General features: G+C 41.6%; 1 long non-coding RNA gene across 3 annotated transcripts in view; it reads left to right on the top strand.

Moving 5' to 3' along the window:
• The window catches only part of LOC137352411 (uncharacterized), a 246,834-nt gene that overhangs the window by 212,320 nt on the left and 15,718 nt on the right, over window positions 1-18,796 (top strand). The gene's annotated exons all lie outside the window — the stretch shown is intronic.

Here is an 18,796-nt window from a genome sequence, read left to right as displayed (position 1 = left end):
TGATGCCGAGAATATAAATGTCAAGCTAGGAAACCAGAGGGTATTCTGTACTTGCAGCTTAGGCAACTTTTTGGGGTATGCGCTGATGGAGCATTTTGTATTAAATCAAACCTGCACAACATAATACTTGGTCTGAGAGGGTTTGATATGGTCATTGGTTTGCAAAGTGGGAAGAATGTTCCTGAGAAATAATTAAGTCTCACCTTGAGAGCAATAACACAACTGTGTAAAATTATTTACTACGTCCCAAAAAGGCAGACAAAAAAACCGTGACTGAACACTGATTTTAAAATCTGATTTGCTCAGTGTGTGGAATAAATATTTTTGCCTTTTAAAATGATAAATTTTCATCTTTAGAAGTCCTAGGTTTAATCAAGATATTGAATGATTGCCATATATAAAAAATCCCCTTTTATATCACAACAGTGGCATTCAGTAAATAATACATTTGAATGAATATTAAATTTGAACAGTTATGAAAATAAAATGGAAAAAAAATTCTGATACAAAGTATGCATGCCAACAATAACTTAAAGCTGAAAGACTGTGTAAGACAAGTTTTACCAATGCATTGCCAATTTAATTTATTAAATGAAAATATAAAAAGATGACCTTCAGTTTTTAGAAATATAAATTTATGATGTTCATCATGCAAGACATGGGAACTAATTCTCTTCAGGGCTGTATGAAAGGAAAAGATAACATGAACCAAAGTATTCAACATATTTTATATCATCTGTCACAGAAACTTTGACATAAATTTGTCAGTCCATTAAATTAATGCAACAGTATCTGTTTGCTTGCCAATTTAGGTATACAATTAATTAAAAATAAATACATTCCCAACGTCACAAGTGGACTCTACATCAAAATTATAACATTAACTTTTAAAATCTATGGAATATCCTGTTTTCATTCTGTAACTTTCTCATACCTTAAGGAACTTTTATTTTGCAAAAGGGGAATTGCTATGTAGAAGGATGTGAAGGGTAACAAGCTTGTTAGATATGCTTTCCAAGTTATTCCAAATTTGAAGTGAGTCAGAATAGATTAAAAACAATTAGCATCATGATATCATTAATATAAATATAATAAGTATATAATAAGATTTAGATGTGCACTTGTGGGCCAGATTTTATTCTCATCCCGATGGAGGGTTTCATGGCAGGGGGGGTGGGGGACGGTAGGGAGGGAGGGATAAAGAATTGTAGCAGAATCGCCCGCCATGGAACACAATGGTGGGAATCTCGGTTCCGAATCTCCTGAGGGCCAAATAAGGGCCTCGTTTCACCGCTGCTGGGACCTTACCAGTGGCAGGGGGGCCTCCGGCATGCAGGGAGGACACCTTGTAAAATGAGGCACTCACCCTGTGGGCTGGGGGGTTTTTCTCCTTCATGGGCAATTTGTGGCCCACGGAGGACTCCCCCCCCCGCTCACCCCAGGAACAACTGTACCCCTTGGGAAACCCTCCCCCTCGACCGAACGCCCACACCTTCCATCCCACTTCACTGGGGCCGTCTGGACGGGCTCCAGCGACCCCGCCTCACCTATCTCTTCTCTGGGTCTCCAGTGCTGGGCCTGGATCCATGGCCTCTGCAGTACCAGCAGTGGCCACCTCCTGGTGGCACTACCAATACCACTGAGCTCCCGGCACTGTGATTGGCTGGCAGCTCTTGGGGATGGGATCTCCATCCCTATTAAGTCTTTAAAGGGATGAGGATCGCACCTCCTTAAACTTTGACAGCAAAAGACTGGGGGATTGCTCCAGGGGGCTCAAAAAATGCAGAGGCGGGGTCCCCCCCCCCCCCGCCTTTTCAGCCCAGCGCCAGGAGCCCCACCTCCTGCACAAAATCCATCCCAGCGTAATGAGCTAGACTAACTGAAGGAGACTTCAGGGCTGATCTTAATTCTGCCTGGCCAGTGGAAACTGGTCCGGTGGGTTGTTCAAATGGCCCATGGGATATCACCCACACCAATGCTGTTCTCTTCCCCTGGGTTCTGATCATAATCTGAAAGGGATGCCCGCTGGAAGCTCGCGGGATCCTTATTTAAATATGATATTATCGGGTTCTGACTGTCATTTTAAGCAAGACCTTCATGGGGTAGCTCTTGTGGTTTCCCCGCTAGGCCAACCTGGTGGGAAGAAGAGCTAGGGCCATAAGATGGCCAAAATGTATTTTAAAAAAAAACTCTTGAGGGGCCAGGAGAAGCTGGGTACCCCTCCTGGCCCAGTAAGGAAAATTTAGGCCTCACTTGTCTTGACTTTGAGGGCCTAACAAGCCGCTTCCAACCACTTACCTGAATGCCGGGGACCATTCCATCCTGCCTTCGGCAGTAACCTTCCTCTGTTCAGCATCCCACTCCTCTTCCTGGCCAGTTGCCATTTGCTGTTTGATTCAAAGGAGAGATTGATATGAGTTACACTCTCCCAGGCCTCATGTTGCAGAGGTCCAGACTGTTTGCTCCTTGCCTTGGACCTCAATCACATGACTCCCATCCCGAGCTATCATTGAGCCTTTCTTGTCTGAAACACTCCAGCTCACTCCTGCTCAACACATTACATATAACAAGAGAATGAGGAAATTGGAACTCCAGCACAGGTGTACTCTGAATATCAAAAAGCGGACAAAAGTTACATTGATGCTTTATGTTGGGTTCAGACTTAAATCTGCAGGTCCATTTTTAAATAATGCTGATAAAGCCTCTATTGCCTCGCATGTTTGTATGTAATCTTCCATGGATGCTATTTCAGTGCCAGTAGTGAAATTCCATCTTCCATGTTTCTCTGGAATTCCATCAGGGCATGCTGTCTATCACTGGCCACCAGGGATGTGGTGAATGCCTGGTTAAGTAGCCGATGTTGTAACTTGCTGACCTCAATAATTGTCCCAAAAAAAAAGCAACCAATGAACATGGCTGTTGTCCACTGGGAATTAATAAAGTGAGGCTTGTAATCTAAATCATGGAAAACAATTCAATGTCTTGTAACATTTTTTATAATAATATGGAACTAGTAACTGAAAAATATTGGCCCCACACAGGAACCCCCTCAGTTAACTGAGGTTTATTCTTGCATCCTGACAAAGCACATTCAAGTTGTTCATTTGTAATTCTATGGCCCATCTATGGTTTGGATCAATTTGATTTGGCTTTGAAGCAACTTTACTCATCCTTGGTGATGTGATGTCTTATAAAGCAGGCGAACTGGAAACACCCCATCAGAATAATAAGCTGCAGCTTAATCAGATCTCAGTCAAAACTCCTAACAGTGAACACCAATAAACTGTAACCAGCGCAGCTACTGCTGGAACACTAAGGTGCTGCATAAATGTACACTGTGCAAATGGCATGGATATTTTGCAATAATAACCCCTTTCAGACTGCTGAATTATTCAGCTATTTAACGTATCATGCAATACACACACTTCTAGCTGATGTAGATGTAAAGCAGCTATAATTTTACATTCAGGTTGTTAAGCAAGATAATTGCATCAGGAGTAGCGGAATGTATCGCTGTGATGCCTCCTTCTTATTTGTGAATTGGCCATTGATTCGTATTCACTTCTGCCATGGTTTGTGCTGATGTGGCTTGGGTTATTCATGGGCTTTGCAAAAGATAGAAGCCAGGGATCTTCTGCATTGGGTCTTTTACAAGGTGTTACATGCCACTTCCTGTGGCTTCCAAACTTCATCAGGGTTGAATTTACATTATATAAGTCCAAAAAGGCTTGTAATGCTTCAAACACTACTGAAGGATATTGAGGTCTTGGTAGACGGGAAGAGATTCGATGGACTTCCTGGAGAGTTGCAGCATTGCAGTGAATGGATGGGGGAGTGATGTGCAACAGCACAGACAGTCAGGGTATTGGGGTTGATTTGAAAGTTCTAATGACACACCACATTGCAGTGTTCAGCTGGGCATCAGCGAGTGGAGTGTGACTACCTTTGGTTCAGACCTGTGCACTCAACTGCTGAGTACACAAGGGTCATCTCTGATGTCCAAAGCACTGATGCTTCCCAACTTTTGTTTGCCAGCTTCCGGACCAGGTAGACCCCTGTCTTCGTCTTGACGGCTACCTTCTAAAAGTGATTGTGGAAGGTTAGCATGTGGTCCAGGTTCATTCCAAGAAATTTAGGAGTAGGGTTATGTCACACGGTGTTGCCACAGAAGATCACTTTCATGGTGCACTTTACATTCCTGTTATCTAGATGGATTACAGTGACTGTTGTTTTGTGGGGGTTTGACTTGAGCTTCCATTTCCGGAAATACTCCTCTTTGTTGTCTAGATCCCTGTTCAAGGTGGACTCAATGCCATTGAAGGTGGCTGCTTGTGTTGCCAGGGCAAATTCATCTGCATCTGCAAATTTGCACGACTTTGTTGGTGACGTCACACGTGTAGACATTGAAGAACATTGGCGTGAGTAGTAAGTCTTATGACAGTCCGTTGTTGAGGAACTGGGGCGAGCTGACTTTGTTGCCCAAATGGACACATAACTGCCTATTGTTCAGGATTGTCCATAGCAGGTGTTGTGTTTGAGGCAGCAGATGATCTTCATAAACTTCAGCATCAGTCCTTTAATCCAGACCATGTTGTAGGCTGATAACACGTCGATAAAAGCTGCACCAGTCTTGGGTTTCATCTAGAATCCAGTCTTGATGTGGGTCGCAAGGGTCAAAACTTGACCAGAGTGACGGCAATTAGGCCGGAATCCCATTTGTTCTCGTGGATCACTAACTCAACGAGAAAGACTATTCTCCAGAGGATGATACATTTCAGGAGTTTATCGCTCATACACAGGAGTGATATTGGCCTATAGCTTTCAGGTCATTGATCGGCTAGCCCAGTTTCAGTATGACAATGACTATCGCCTCCCACCATGAATTTGGGATGCATGGTATTGACATACAGTCTCACCAGTCTTTGGAGCCCCTTGGGGTCTAGTTAATGAAGGAATTCTGGGGGACACGATCTCCGCTGGCTGCCTTCCTTTTATTCATTGTGGCTGAAGCCTCCTTCACTTTGACTATGCTGATGACAGTGGGATATTGTGGGGGATTGAGGTCATTATCCGATATAGTTGACGATGGATCCCTCACTGGGTGTTTTTATCGAGCGGTTGTTTTGTGCTCTACACCAATTTGCAAGCCTATGGAATAATGCCGGACTTTTCAGGTCCAAAATTCTGTTGGATTGACGGCTCCATGCCATCATAGCAGGGCCCAGACTCAGCGACTATAGTCTGTCACTCCACCTCTGGTGTCTGGCTATGATAGAGACTCTAACAGGGCCTTCGCAATTTGTGCTCTGCCCGACTGCTTGTATTGCTGGAATCTGGATCAGGTCCTGGATCTCTTTTGTCCATCACGGGGTGTATTCTTCTACCTTTCATGACCACCAGACACCTTAAAAGTATTTTACAGCCAATGAAATTCTTTTGAAGTGGAATCATTGTTGACATGTAGGAAACCCAGAAGCCAATTTGCACACAGCAAGCTCTCACAAACAGCAATGATGACTAGATAATCTGTTTTTCTGATCTTGATTGAAGGATAAATATTGGCCAGGACACCAGGGATAACTCCCCTGCTCTCCTTTGAAATAGTGCAATACATCCTCCAGACAGTGCAGCTCTCCCTCAGTATTGTACTGCAGTGTCAGCCTTGATTTTTGTGCTTAGGCCTTGGAGCGGGGCTTGAACACAGAACTTTTTGACTCAGAGGCAAAAGTGCTACCAGCTGAGCCATGGCTGACACTAGGTAAGCAATAAAGAGGCCAACAGACGGAAGGTAACTTTCCAGTGTTGTAGGGATTTGGATCACCACTTTTTTGGCGGTTTCCCTGTAGTAGTCCCTGTCGGCTTTGGCCAATTTCAACCACGGGATTTGTTTTGACAGACCCATGGGCATTTTGATACCAACGATGGTAATGATGGGCCCATGTTGGTTGTTGGGGAAGTCAGGGAGTATTTTGCTGGATGCGTGAAGTATCCTCCCATTTCCATTTTTGGAAACAATGGTGCAGTCCAGGTTATACAAACATACAAACATATGAATTAGGAGCAGGAGTAGGCCACTCGGCTCTTTGAGCCTGCTCCACCATTCAATAAGTTCATAGCTGAACTGATTACTCCTAATTTCCACCAAGCCCCAATAACTTTCCACCCCCTTGCCAGAAAGCGAGTGGAAATTTGCTCGCTGTTTGGGATCAAAGACCAGTTGCAGATCTTCCCCAGACATCGACTCCATGACATCTTCATTGTCAACCTCATTTGCTTCATAGTCCCATATAGTCTGGTGGCTGTTAAAGTCACCAACATATCGGGCTGAGTTTGCTGTACATGCATGCACTGGCTTCAGCTATTTTAAATTCTGGGCTTCGTATCTATTGGTAATGTGCAGCTTCCCTATCTTGATGGCAGTGGTGTAGGTGGCTTCTTCTTCAACTGGCAAAAGATGTCAAAATCTGTGATGCTGTTCTTTACCTATGTGACCGAGCCATATTTTGGGCGATGATGGCTAGTTGTTAGGTTGCATCCATGGATACAGCAGCAAGCTGAACTAATGGTCATTGGAGATTAGGGTTTCTTGATGATGACTTTGATGGTATGCATCTTCAACATTTTTGCGAGATATTCGCACTCTGTCCAAGAAAGTCCCTCAATGTTGAGTTGAAGGATCCTTGCTGCTGGACCTATCGGGCATGTTTCTTGGCCTTGACGTTGGCCATACTGGTGGCTTGAGTTGTTGCTGTAAAGACTGAAAAATCGCTGATCAATGCCCAGTTGCTGTCTTGATGGCATTAGTCATGAGTTCTCTCATAACAGAGTGGGCATGTGAAGGCTGCCATCCTTCACTCCATCATGCAATACAGCCCTTCTTCAACTGATAAAATGATTCGGCTGATTAGCAGATTGTGTGTTCATCAACTGTTGTTTATAGAGAAAAACTAGTAGAAACTTATTCCAAATTACTTTGCAAATATTTCTTGGAACGAGACAGTATACAACCTACATCGAAAATGACAAGCTTTGTTACACAGAGCAGGAGAAATGATTGTAGATAATTATCATTTCTTGTATTCTATTGCCTACCTGAGAAATTGACTGTGTAACACTGCCGCATTTACAGCTAGGGAGGACCCCTATTCTTCAGAACTGAGACATATGTTTGGACCAATTGTACTTGCCTCTCTTTTATCCTGTCAGATTACAGAGTGACACTGGAAGGCAATGCAGGGCTTCAAACTGACAGTATCTGTTTATACCTTCCAATCCAAGCACTGGCTATAGTCCAATGTGATTGCGGTAGGTACAATCGCTTCTGAAATAAATTAATCTTGGAAGTAAATCAAAAAGATCGAATGCAGAATTATTCATTTTCTTTGTTCCCCACGCCCTCTTTTAGTTGCTCCCATGCTGTAATTTACTTCCCTCGACAAAGGCTGCAAAGGAAAAACCTACCCCCAGAGCTAATGGTGCACTGCAAGCAGACCCGAGGAGGCACAGAAGGACGATTCACTCTGGAAAAGCACTGGTCTTGTGGTTGATGCCTGCTTTTCTCTCTTGAGAGGGAAGAGCAGGAATTCACCTAATGACAGATCATTGTAAACCATCAGACAATACTTGTTGCTTACTAAAGTTTGATTTAAAGGAAAATCAAAAATGATTTCCCTCAGTAAGACTGAATCTTGAGAATTCTTTTCCCATATTAATAAAATTGATTGCGCTCAAAATATATTGGTAATGAGTGGTGATCATAGGATTGAGATGAACTGTCCAAGTTAACCTGCAATTATAAGTAGAAATCAAAAACCCAGCGTGTCATTTCATTGACATCATTGCAAGTGATTTACGACTTTTTTTACTGTTCTGATTGCTTTCCCTCTTTGGTTAAACAAAACCATGTGCTGTGCTGAACTTAGGTGTTGGAAGCCAAGCTAATGGTATAGATGCTGCCACAGGTGCCAATGCCTCTGAGGCGAGGAAGAGAAAGTTGGCCATGGTCCCAACTCTTATTTATTATTCAGTGATCCCTGCTGGAAGTGGATGCCAGGTAAGGAAAGGAAGTGGCTTTATTGCGATGCTTCCCATTGTTAAATCGCCCCTGTCAGTGCCTGTGTGTAATGGCAAGGTAAGGTATTGGAGAACAATGGGGCCTGACCACCCCACCACCCCCACTTCAAGAGGGATAAATCTTTGACTTTGCATGATAAGTAAAATGGGTGATGGCGAATCGACAGCCCAATGGAAATAAAAATTGGGAGAGATGTAAAAGGGGCTGCCAATTCTCTGTCATCCATTTTACACTATTGCACAAAGTAAAGATCTACCCTGAGGAGAGGGAAGGAATTTGTAGAGCGAATGCTGAGGGGTAAGCAGATAAGATAAAGTATTAGCCATTGTTAAAGTCAATATTTATCAGCAAACAGAATTCTTTCAACACATTATTGGTGGCATGTCACAATACTTTAAGCCTAAGGTACATAAATGGTATTTAAAGAAAGATTTCACAAACTCGTTTTAATGAGATTGCGTACTTTATATAATATAAATAAATATGCATTGCACTCGGAAAAGTGCCGGTAATTCATTTATCTGGTGCTAAATAATGTGCTGTCATAGGTGCTATGCTCAACTGCATTTGATCATAATTGCTTGTAGTAAGATTGAATGTTTAAACTTTATTCTCAGTTTCAATTAATCAACCCCAGGTTTAATTTTCTTATTAAAAATGTATTTTAAAAAGGGCTATTTGTGTAATGGTAAAATAGAAGATTCAAAAGTTCACGAATGAACAAACGTGGAGAAGAAATCTTTGCATTTTATGATCTCTGTATTCAATAACATAAACACCGGTCGGCAGGATAGCAGTTGTCTGAATTTGCACGGGAACTTAAATGGACATTTCAAAGACAGTGTTCATTATTCGACTGCTTCAGTGGCTATGTGTTTTTATTTTAGTCCTGTATTCTCCACAGTCATTGCTAACTCCATTGCAAACTTCATTTCAGTGCCTGTCGATCCTTAAACTGATGGGCTCTGCTGGTAACATGCAAGTAAAGAGAATAATCTGATCACTATCTTTGCAGCTGAGATCTGCATCGTAAACCTTATGATTTTCTGCTGTCTTGCACAGCCGCTTTCATCACATTTAAATTAGTTTTGAAGGACTATTATAATTTCACTTCATAGCTGGCGTAATTGTTGTAAGGCATAATTATCTTTCTTCAAAATCATTTTGTCTCTTTTTTTAATCCACTCTCTGTTGTCTCATTCTATAGGGCTAGTGGCCCTTTCATCCAGCAGCTTTCTTTTATTTTTTAATTGAAATGCCTTTAATCCTGGCTGGAGACAGACAACCTTTCCCTCCCCTCGGTTGTCCATTTTATTCCCCACCCCCCTTCCCCCATTTCCCTTGCCCCTTATTACTTCTGGCAGCCCGAACTGCATCTTTAACCCCTTCTGATCCTCTCCAGAGTATGCTTATGGGCCATTTAAATTCATAGGGAAACCTACTGTCGATAAGAGGCCACTGGCTATGACAGAATGTAGAATCTGCTTGGTGTCTGATTGCTTGCAGGCCTGCAGCTTTGAAAGGTAGCGGCGTTTGGAGGGGGTGGGGGAATGGGTGACTGTCATACTGCCACGGCCATTGACGGTGACCCCCCAGCAGCTTTCCATCCGCACATTGGGACCAGCCGACCATTGCCTCATTGTTAGCACCTTTGGCTCCACAATAGGAGCCAATTTGTTAGAATTTTTTACAGGTCAGGGGCTGTTTGAAGATGCTGAAGCGGCAGGGGCTGCGAGAAAATGGAGCTGTATTTGCTCGGCAAATTACATGTCTCCCGCACTTTATGGGCATGCCGCTGCAGATTTTTTTTCTCTCTCGCTCTTTTTGCATGCACGCGTGTGCGCGATATATCGCCACAGATCCAGTTAACGGAGGTTAATAGATTGATTTCAGTGACACGGATCATAATGAACAGTAAATTGTTTTATCTCTTAAGTCTTATTTGGTCAGCCAGGAAAACATATGAGGTAATATGGTTCAGAGTAAATGGACCATATAATAGATCTCCTGCTAAACCATAAGGACAGGGGTGACAGCGCTGCAATGATTAATGAAAATAATAAAGTTCCTGAAATTGAAATTTTTCTAATTTTTTTCCACCAAAACATCAGCAGAGATGATTTGTGGCAACTGAAGAGGGACTTTTGCAATAACTGGGTTGAAATTTGTTCACAGCTTCCATAATCAATTCCTTACTGATTTGAACCGAGCAAGATATTTTCCTACAAACACGTTCATCACTTACTGTCCAGCTGACGTGCAAGGGGTTATGGCCTGAAGTCCCCCCCCCCCCCCCCTTGCCTCCCACCTTAGGAAAATATCGGTAGACGTCCTTGGATTTTAGGCCTCTTTGTTTGCCTAGGGTGGGGGATTTGCTTACACTGGCACACACTATTGAGGCTGGTCAAGGCTTTTATATTGTGTTTATTAGGTTTTATTATCGTATCACTATCTTCTTCGTGAAGCCATGTCAGGGTGTTACGAGCCCACTGGGATTTGATGCTGTTATTTCTGTCTCCAAACCAAAGGTTTATTAAAGGGTGACAGGATCCGCATATGTTAAAGGAATTTGGTTTCCAAGTTTATAGTTGGACATTAATAACTCGCAAAGCGATGGTATCTTTCTTTCAACTGACACAGATGGGCAATGATAGAAAATGCTTAAACTCTGGCATCCAATCTTCATTTCTAATAATAAACCCCAGCTTGGCAAAAAAAAAATAAAACTGCAATAGATTTTGGGGGGAAAATCTCCACAACTCTGTGAGTCTGTATGGGATGTGGAATTTTACAAGTTAAATAGCAGGTTATAAAAATACCAATTTTGTGTATGTTAGCACCGCAGCCTCACAGCTCCAGCGACCCGGGTTCAATTCTGGGTACTGCCCGTGTGGAGTTTGCAAGTTCCCCCTGTGTCTGCGTGGGTTTCCTCCGGGTGCTCCGGTTTCCTCCCACATGCCAAAGACTTGCAGGTTGATAGGTAAATTGGCCATTATAAATTGCCCCTAGTATAGGTAGGTGGTAGGGAAATATAGGGACAGGTGGGGATGTGGTAGGAATATGGAATTAGTGTAGGATTAGTATAAATGGGTGGTTGATGGTCGGCACAGACTCGGTGGGCCGAAGGGCCTGTTTCAGTGCTGTATCTCTAAACTAAACTAAACTAAACTAATCCCCTGTTTGCAGTCACCATTCTTAAATAAACCTCATTCTGGAGACTGAACTTATTTTGACCACCAGAAGGACAAGGCAGACATTAATGGTCGAACCAAACCTCATTTCTACGCTCTCTGATGATTTAGAGCATCCTGAAATCCTTGTAGTGAATCTAATGTAAGGTATTGATTTGCCTGAACTCACCCAACAGGTTGTGGCACAGAATATTTCCTTTATTTAACTATGTTCCTGCTTCCTGCTCCAACTTCTATTCTCTCTACTTGGCAGTTCACAACTGAACGTGCTTCAGTTCATAGCTATAACTGTTGTTTGTTGTTGTTGCATTTAGTAGCATAGCTGGGATGTTCTGGAGAAAGTCTTGGACTCAGGATAAGGTCAGATCAGAAGTCTATTATTTACATAATACTATATATACTCGCATCAAACCTCATAAGCTAGAATCCTTCATGCTGCTCTCTCTTGCCGAAAACCTATCACCGTGTGACTGTTACATCATCACTCTCACAGTGAGAGGTGTTGCTCTCACTGTCTTCAGCATTAACCCTTTACATCCTTATACTACATCTCCCCCCCAAGTCTTCACCCAACATTTTCTCAAACATATATACATTCATGACTTATCTCGCTCTCCCCTCAAGTCTCTGATTTCACAGATTTATTCTGTTAGGAGGTTTGACAACTCTCCCCGATCTGCTTGTAGTCTGACTGGGATGATCAGTAATCTTCCTTGTAAGTCTGGATCGCTAACTTGGTTGATCTCCTATTTCTTCATATGTTTCCTTCAGTCATGTGTATCACATATGCTCGCTGGTAGTTCTTGTGTCTGTGGATTACTGTACCATCCCTTTCTAGGTCAAGTATCCATACTCTTTGACTGTTAATCAAGTTTCTGGCTTGAAATCTTGTATGATAATTTTGGGTTTGTTACCTTCTGTAATAATTTTCCCTGTCTCTTACTTTCTCATAGTCCTGGACTTTCAATCCTGGAAGCAATTTCTTAAGCAACACAGGAAGCTGTGTTCTTATCTTTCTGCCCATAAGTAATTCACACATCAATGGCGTGGATTGATAAATTAGACGTGAGATTGAAAGATCTTTGTTCTTCTTCAGTAAAGACTTTATGGCTCTTGTACCTCTTTTCGCCTCACCATTCAACTGTGGATACCTCGATGAATCTGTGAGATGTAGAAATAACATCTTCATTGCTAACAGAGTAATATTTTCATTTGCAAACTGTGATACATTATCTGACAATATTTTGTCAGGATACCTTGTGTCGCAATGATATCTTGAAGAATTCTGATAGCTGTTTTTGTTGCCTAGAATGCAATCTTTGGACTTCTACCCACCGTGAGAAGCATTCGATGATTTTTATGTATGACTTCCCACTGAACATGAATAAGTCCATACCTAGCCTTTGCCAAAGTCTGGTTGGAAATTGGGTAGTTAACAGAGGTTCACACTGTTCTGGCCTCTGTATTGTGCAAATCTGACAGTTCTGGACCACATTCTCAATGTTCTTCAATATTCTAGGCTACCATTCTGAAGATTGTGCCTACACTCTGCACTTGGTTATTCCCAAATGGCCTCGAAGTAGACGATCCAAGATCATTGATCTCAGTGAACTAGGAATAACTAGCCTGTCATTGTAAACTAACAAGTCATTGATAATGGTAAAGTATTTCCAATACTCATAGAATGTTTTCATTGTTCTCCCTCCTGGACGTTCTTGTGGCCACCCTTGTGTGCAATAGTGCATTATGCAAATGCATTCTTCATCACTTTTTTGGGCTTGCCACATCTCTGGCAACTTCTGTGAGCTTGCTAGCTAATTTTGTGCTGTATGCTGCAAATATGATTCTATCTTGCATACAAAATTCACATCTTGCTGTGCTGAATGGTCTCCTATCACCCTTGATAATGCACTGCTGATGTTTGTAACTTCCCTTGGACATATGCTGTCTCATACGAATACCTCATTAAATTTAGAAGAAATCTTTATACTCGTGCATTTTTGCAATCTCCTTTTCATCTAACAAGGATACCAAAGGTTTATGGTCTGTCATGATGATGACACTCAATCCCACTAAGTAGTCAGAAATGTTTTCATAAGCCCATGTGACCTCAAGCACTTCTTTTTCTATCACCGCATACTGTGTCTCTGTGTCTGAAAAAGCTCTAGAGGCAGAGAATATCAGTCTACGAGAACCATCAGGTTGCTCTTGAAAAAGAACTGCCCCAAACCAGTTGAGGTGGCATCTGCTGTTATCGTCGTAGGTAGTGTAGGGTTGTAGTGTGTCAAGATGTCCGGTGATATAAATATCTCTTTAATCTTCCAGAATGCTTGTTTTTGGTGGGAATTCCAACACCACGCTTGCTGTTTTTTAATAGATTGTCTCAGTGGTTCAGTTGCTAAGTGAGGTAGAAACTTTGCTAATTGGTTTACCATTCCCAGGAATCTCTGATGTTGCTGAACGGTAATAGGAGTGGGAAATCCTGTAATGGCCTGTGTCTTCTGTGGATCTGCCATTTCACCTTCACGGCTCACTATTTGTCTCAAAAAACAAATTGAGGTTTTAGAAAATGCACACTTCTCGTTCAGGCTTCTTGAATTCACTGTAGAACTGCACGGATCTTTTGGTCACGTTGCTTTATTGTCTGTCCATGTATCAGGTGGTCATCCATGTAACAAATAACTCCTTTGAGCCCTTCTGAGATGTTAGACATAGATCTTTGGAAGATCTCTGGTGCGTAAGTTAGTCTAATGATAACCTCCTGAAAGATGTTTTAAATGTGGTTACTAATCTTGAGGTCTCATCTAGGTGTACCTGCCAAAACCCATTATTGGCATCAAGTTTTGTAAACATGGTGCTCTGAGAGAGTTTCGCTAAGCTGTCATCAACTGTGGCCATTAGGTAAATCTCACACGCTATTGCTTTTTTGAGCTGCGTTAGATCCATGCAATTACACAGTGTTCTATTTTCTTTTGGGACAGGAACCATGGCCGGACACCACTCCATTGGTTGCCTTACAGGAGAGAGAACCCCCGTTCATTTCATCTCTTCCAATTGTTCTTGAACTTGGTTTAATAATGGATGAGATAGCTTTCTGGGTGTAAATATACACACTGACCTGTCCCATTCCTTAAGACTGATTCTATACTCCGTCTTGAGCCTTCTGAGCCCTGTGAACAGCTTCGGGTACTCTGCTTGAAAGCGATTCTTTGCCTCTGTTTGTTTGACTTTGTCAATCTCCTTGATCAGATGCAAGCCTAAGCATGCTTTTCTACTCAGTAACGAAAATGCTTGATTATGCAAGACATATAGGGTTTCCATAATTCGTCTCCCTCTATATTGGAGAGTTGCCTGAAGTTTACTTTGTACTTTCAGTTGTGTCCTGCCAGAATCACGCAACTGTGTATCTACCAGTTGTAGGAAATGTCTCATCAACCATGGCTCTTGGTCTGACAGAACTGTGACACTAGCACCTGTGTCGAGTTTAAAATTCATAAGGTGCCCATTTACGCAGATGTCCGCCATCCAGAATCCTTGATTTGGGTCATCAATTTCTCCTAGCAAATCTCCTGGTCCTTTACCTTCTGGATATTGATGCATTTGGTTCATTGCTCTTTGCGCGAAGGTCTTCTGCTTTGCACACTTAAGCGAAGAAATTTTATTCTGGCGCATTTTCCTATAATGTCCAGTCTTTTTACAACTGTACAACTCGGCTTTACTTGCTGGACACTGCTCCTGTCTGTGGGTCTTCCTGGCTCCACAGTGTTGGCACCGTGTTATGCACCTTCTCACCTATGTGTGTCTTCTTTTCCACAAAATGCTTCTCTGGCTTTGGCTTCACAAACAGTACAGCCATTGGACTTCTTCTCATCCATAGCTTGTCTTCAGCCAGCAGAATGCCTCTATTTTGTTTGCAAACTTCAGCCAGTCTTATAATCTGAGTGTAAGTGTAAGGTCCTCTTTTGACTGCAAAAGGTCTGACAAGGATTCATCAGCTATGCTGACAACTATTCAGTCCCTGATTAGTTCTGCCTTTAATTCGCTATATTCGCATCCGTCTGCCAATCTGTAAAAATTATTTATATATGAGTCCACTGATTCGTCATCTTCTGTGCACACTTGTTAAATTTGGCTCTTTCAAGGACCTTATTGCTATGAACTTGAAATATTTATCAAAAGCTTGAATTACATCTTCAAATTTATCAGAAGCCTCGTTTATCACTTGCCACACTATCACATCATCCGCAATCGCTTCTACTTCTGATTTAATATGTTCGGAAGCAATCCTAAATCACAGGAATCTTTTCCTCCATAAGGCCCAATTTTGTACTTGATTGGGTCCTTCTAGATCATGGAAACTCTCAGACGTTCCGAATTTTGACTCCATATTACTTTCTTTGCTTTTGCAAGGCTTTCTAGAGTGTTCCCCATTGTTTTTAAATCTTTCAGCCTTGAATTGAGGTTTTTTTAGTCGTTTTGGGGATTGCCTGTGCTTTCTGACCTTTCCCGCACTTTCTCTCCGCTGTCTGGCTGAGCAGTGGTTGCTGATTCTGTCCGACTCTTGAGTTGTCTCTTTGCCCGATTTCTCCACCCATGTTTTTGACCAAGTGCGCCATTAACCATTAATGGCCCCTTTCAAAATCACTCACCCGATCCTGGACTGTAGCTCGGTGCTGAAACTCGCTGGATCTGGATGTCCCATTACAGACCCCCATGCTTCTGTGGTGCAGTCTGAGAGGCTGCAGAGCAGTCTCACCAACTGTTTGCTTCATCTGTGTCTACAGCGCATCTCTTGAATTCATTGCAGTCTCCCGACTAGATCTGCTGTTGTCCTGGTGCTACTTCATGAGATAAGGAGATCTTCAAATTTCCCTGGTCTTTTTAACTGGTGCCACCATGTGTGCTGTTGTTGTATTTAGTAGTGTAGCTGGGGCATTCTGGAGCAAGTCTCAGACTCAGGATAAGGTCAACTAAGAACTCTATTATTTACATAATACTATATACACTCTTATCAAGCCTTCTAAGCTAGCATCCTTTACACTGCCATCTCTTCGCCCAAGCCTAATCTCACATGACTGTTACATCACCACTCTTACAGTGGGAGGGGTTGCTCTCACTGTCTTCAGCATTAACCCTTTACATCTTTATATTACAATAACAATTTTACTCCACCATGGATCTCAAATATTGTCCCCATTTTGCACAGCCATTTTAAGCTGCCTCATTAAGGCAGTTACAACAGTGGGGTTAAAGGCAACAACACAAAAACAACAACTCCTTTATAATGTTGTTTAATTTCATTCCCACATAGCAAAGAACTGGGTCAATCTACTTCCACAGTGCCACCTTCAGTCACCAAGCTTTGTAACCCATAGTATTGACTCCAGTTGTTGCTGTTCCCATTTTTCTATATGCCCAAGGTACTTCTACAAAATGATGTACCTCATAGTCTATTTACAAACTATAACAAAAAAAAACTGATGGTTTAGTTAGGCTATACTTTCTTTCACTGTGTTTGCCACCAAAATATACTATATTACAGTTCTTTGAATTGAACTCTATATGCCACCTATCTGGCCACTCTACCAAGTAGCATACTCCTGCAATTTGCTTCATTCTTATAAAGAAAGACTTGTATTTATGTAGCACCTTACATGACACCAGACATCCCGAAACACTTTACAGCACTTTTGAACTGTAGTTAATTAGGCATGCCTCTAATTTTTCTTGTGCTTATGTTCAAATGATTTAAATAAATTACAAACAAAACAGGCCCTAGTATAGAATATTTATTTGAGGGAAAAATATAGGTTTTAGGGGCATTTTAGCAATGTATTTGTTGAATATTACTTATTTGGAGGTCAAACACGAAATCAACTGTGACTCAGAAACCATCAGCCCATATGAAGTTTTCTTTCCCAAGTTCACGCACAATCAACAGTGGGTGAAAATAACATCTGAAACTAATGGCCTTCTCTCTCATCTCACAGCTGTTCTGATTGGTTCTTACAGTCACCAGCCTCACCCTCATTCATTTTGATGGGTTCTCACAAACTCCAGCCCCGCCTTCCCACCCATCTGACAATTAATGCTGACAATTAATCCTGACAATCATCGATCGCACTGGAAGAAAAAACAATTTATTTTTGTGTAAAATGCTAACAAGCTGACAGACTGGGTTCAAATACTGTCGGTTTTCTTAAAACATTGATGCCTGCCAGGTATCAGTAAATAAGCACCTCTTGTAGCAATGAATGAAAGTTTGTATGTTCAGAAATGAGGAGGGTGTAAAAACTAGGGGAAATATGACAACAAATATGAAGGATAAATAGTTATTCTCTTGGTCCTTGAATTCATAGAATTATTGCTTTGTGTAGATAATGAAGTGATCACTGAAGTGGGTCTAGTACATATCTAAAGGGTTAAACGCGCTTAACATATTGCCTTATAAATGGAGGAACAGGCTCGAGGGGCTGAATTGCCTATTCCTGTTACTGTGTTCCTATGTTCCTATAAATTACCAACAGGGGGAAAGTATACAGGCACAAGTGAAGACATATAAGCATCCTTGATGTGGATGTTGAATTGGGCCTCATGCTTCAGATAGTCTCACTCTGGCAGTTTTTGCCTTCTCTCTCTCTGACCAATCAGCGTTTACATGCTGGCACAGTGGTAAGATGTGTGTTAGTCCTTTACAGCTGTTGACTAGAAAGATGCTTAAATTTAGATATCTAGACCAAACTTAATTTGCATTACAATTGTATTCCTGTTAATTGTACGGGCCATTTAACAAATAAAAGCATACAGAGCTTGTTGTAATTTACTGATTACTAACCAGGTCTAAACCAAGTCTGGATGTATGGATTGTGAAATATTTCTCAGTTGAACATATGAATTTTGAAACATGTTACTCAGTACTATCCAATTAAGATAAATATTTTCAATTATTAAAAAAGGTAGTTTGAGGCAAAGAAAATTGCAATTATTAGGAAAATGATTATCTTGAAATAATGTTATTTGCACTTGTGTATAGTTGTAGTTGATTGTAAATTGAATAATTATTGCTCAAGTAATCTTTAACTGAATGCATAAAATTGTCACTTCTCACATTAATGCATTTCTATTGAAAACATAGTTTCTGTGGGCAAGATAAGATTAGTGTTGGCAGGGGGAATAAAGTGCTTTTTACAAAGCATTGGTTGACAGGATAATTTTGCTAGTTTGAAGATCCATAACTTATGAATAATGAAGGTCTAATATGAGTGGGTTATAAGGATGTACCTATTAGATGATCATCTCTGCAATTAACTATTAGCTGTCCCACAATCATTTGCTTTATTCCATATTCATTTAGTCTGGAAAGAAATACTGGGCTAAAATTGAGATTGGTAACACCCATTGCTTGGGCACCAAAGGTGCTGTTTGGGGACCAAAATGGCCTTCGATGCGCAGACACACGTCTGCTGTGAATCATGCCTGACACCATTTTGGTAAAGGACAAACAAGAGGCATCCTTTACTGATGTCTGAAG

The sequence above is a fragment of the Heterodontus francisci genome, chromosome 38 (assembly GCF_036365525.1).
Source record: "Heterodontus francisci isolate sHetFra1 chromosome 38, sHetFra1.hap1, whole genome shotgun sequence".
Lineage (NCBI taxonomy): Eukaryota > Metazoa > Chordata > Chondrichthyes > Heterodontiformes > Heterodontidae > Heterodontus > Heterodontus francisci.
This window is presented reverse-complemented; position numbering and strand designations above follow the sequence as displayed.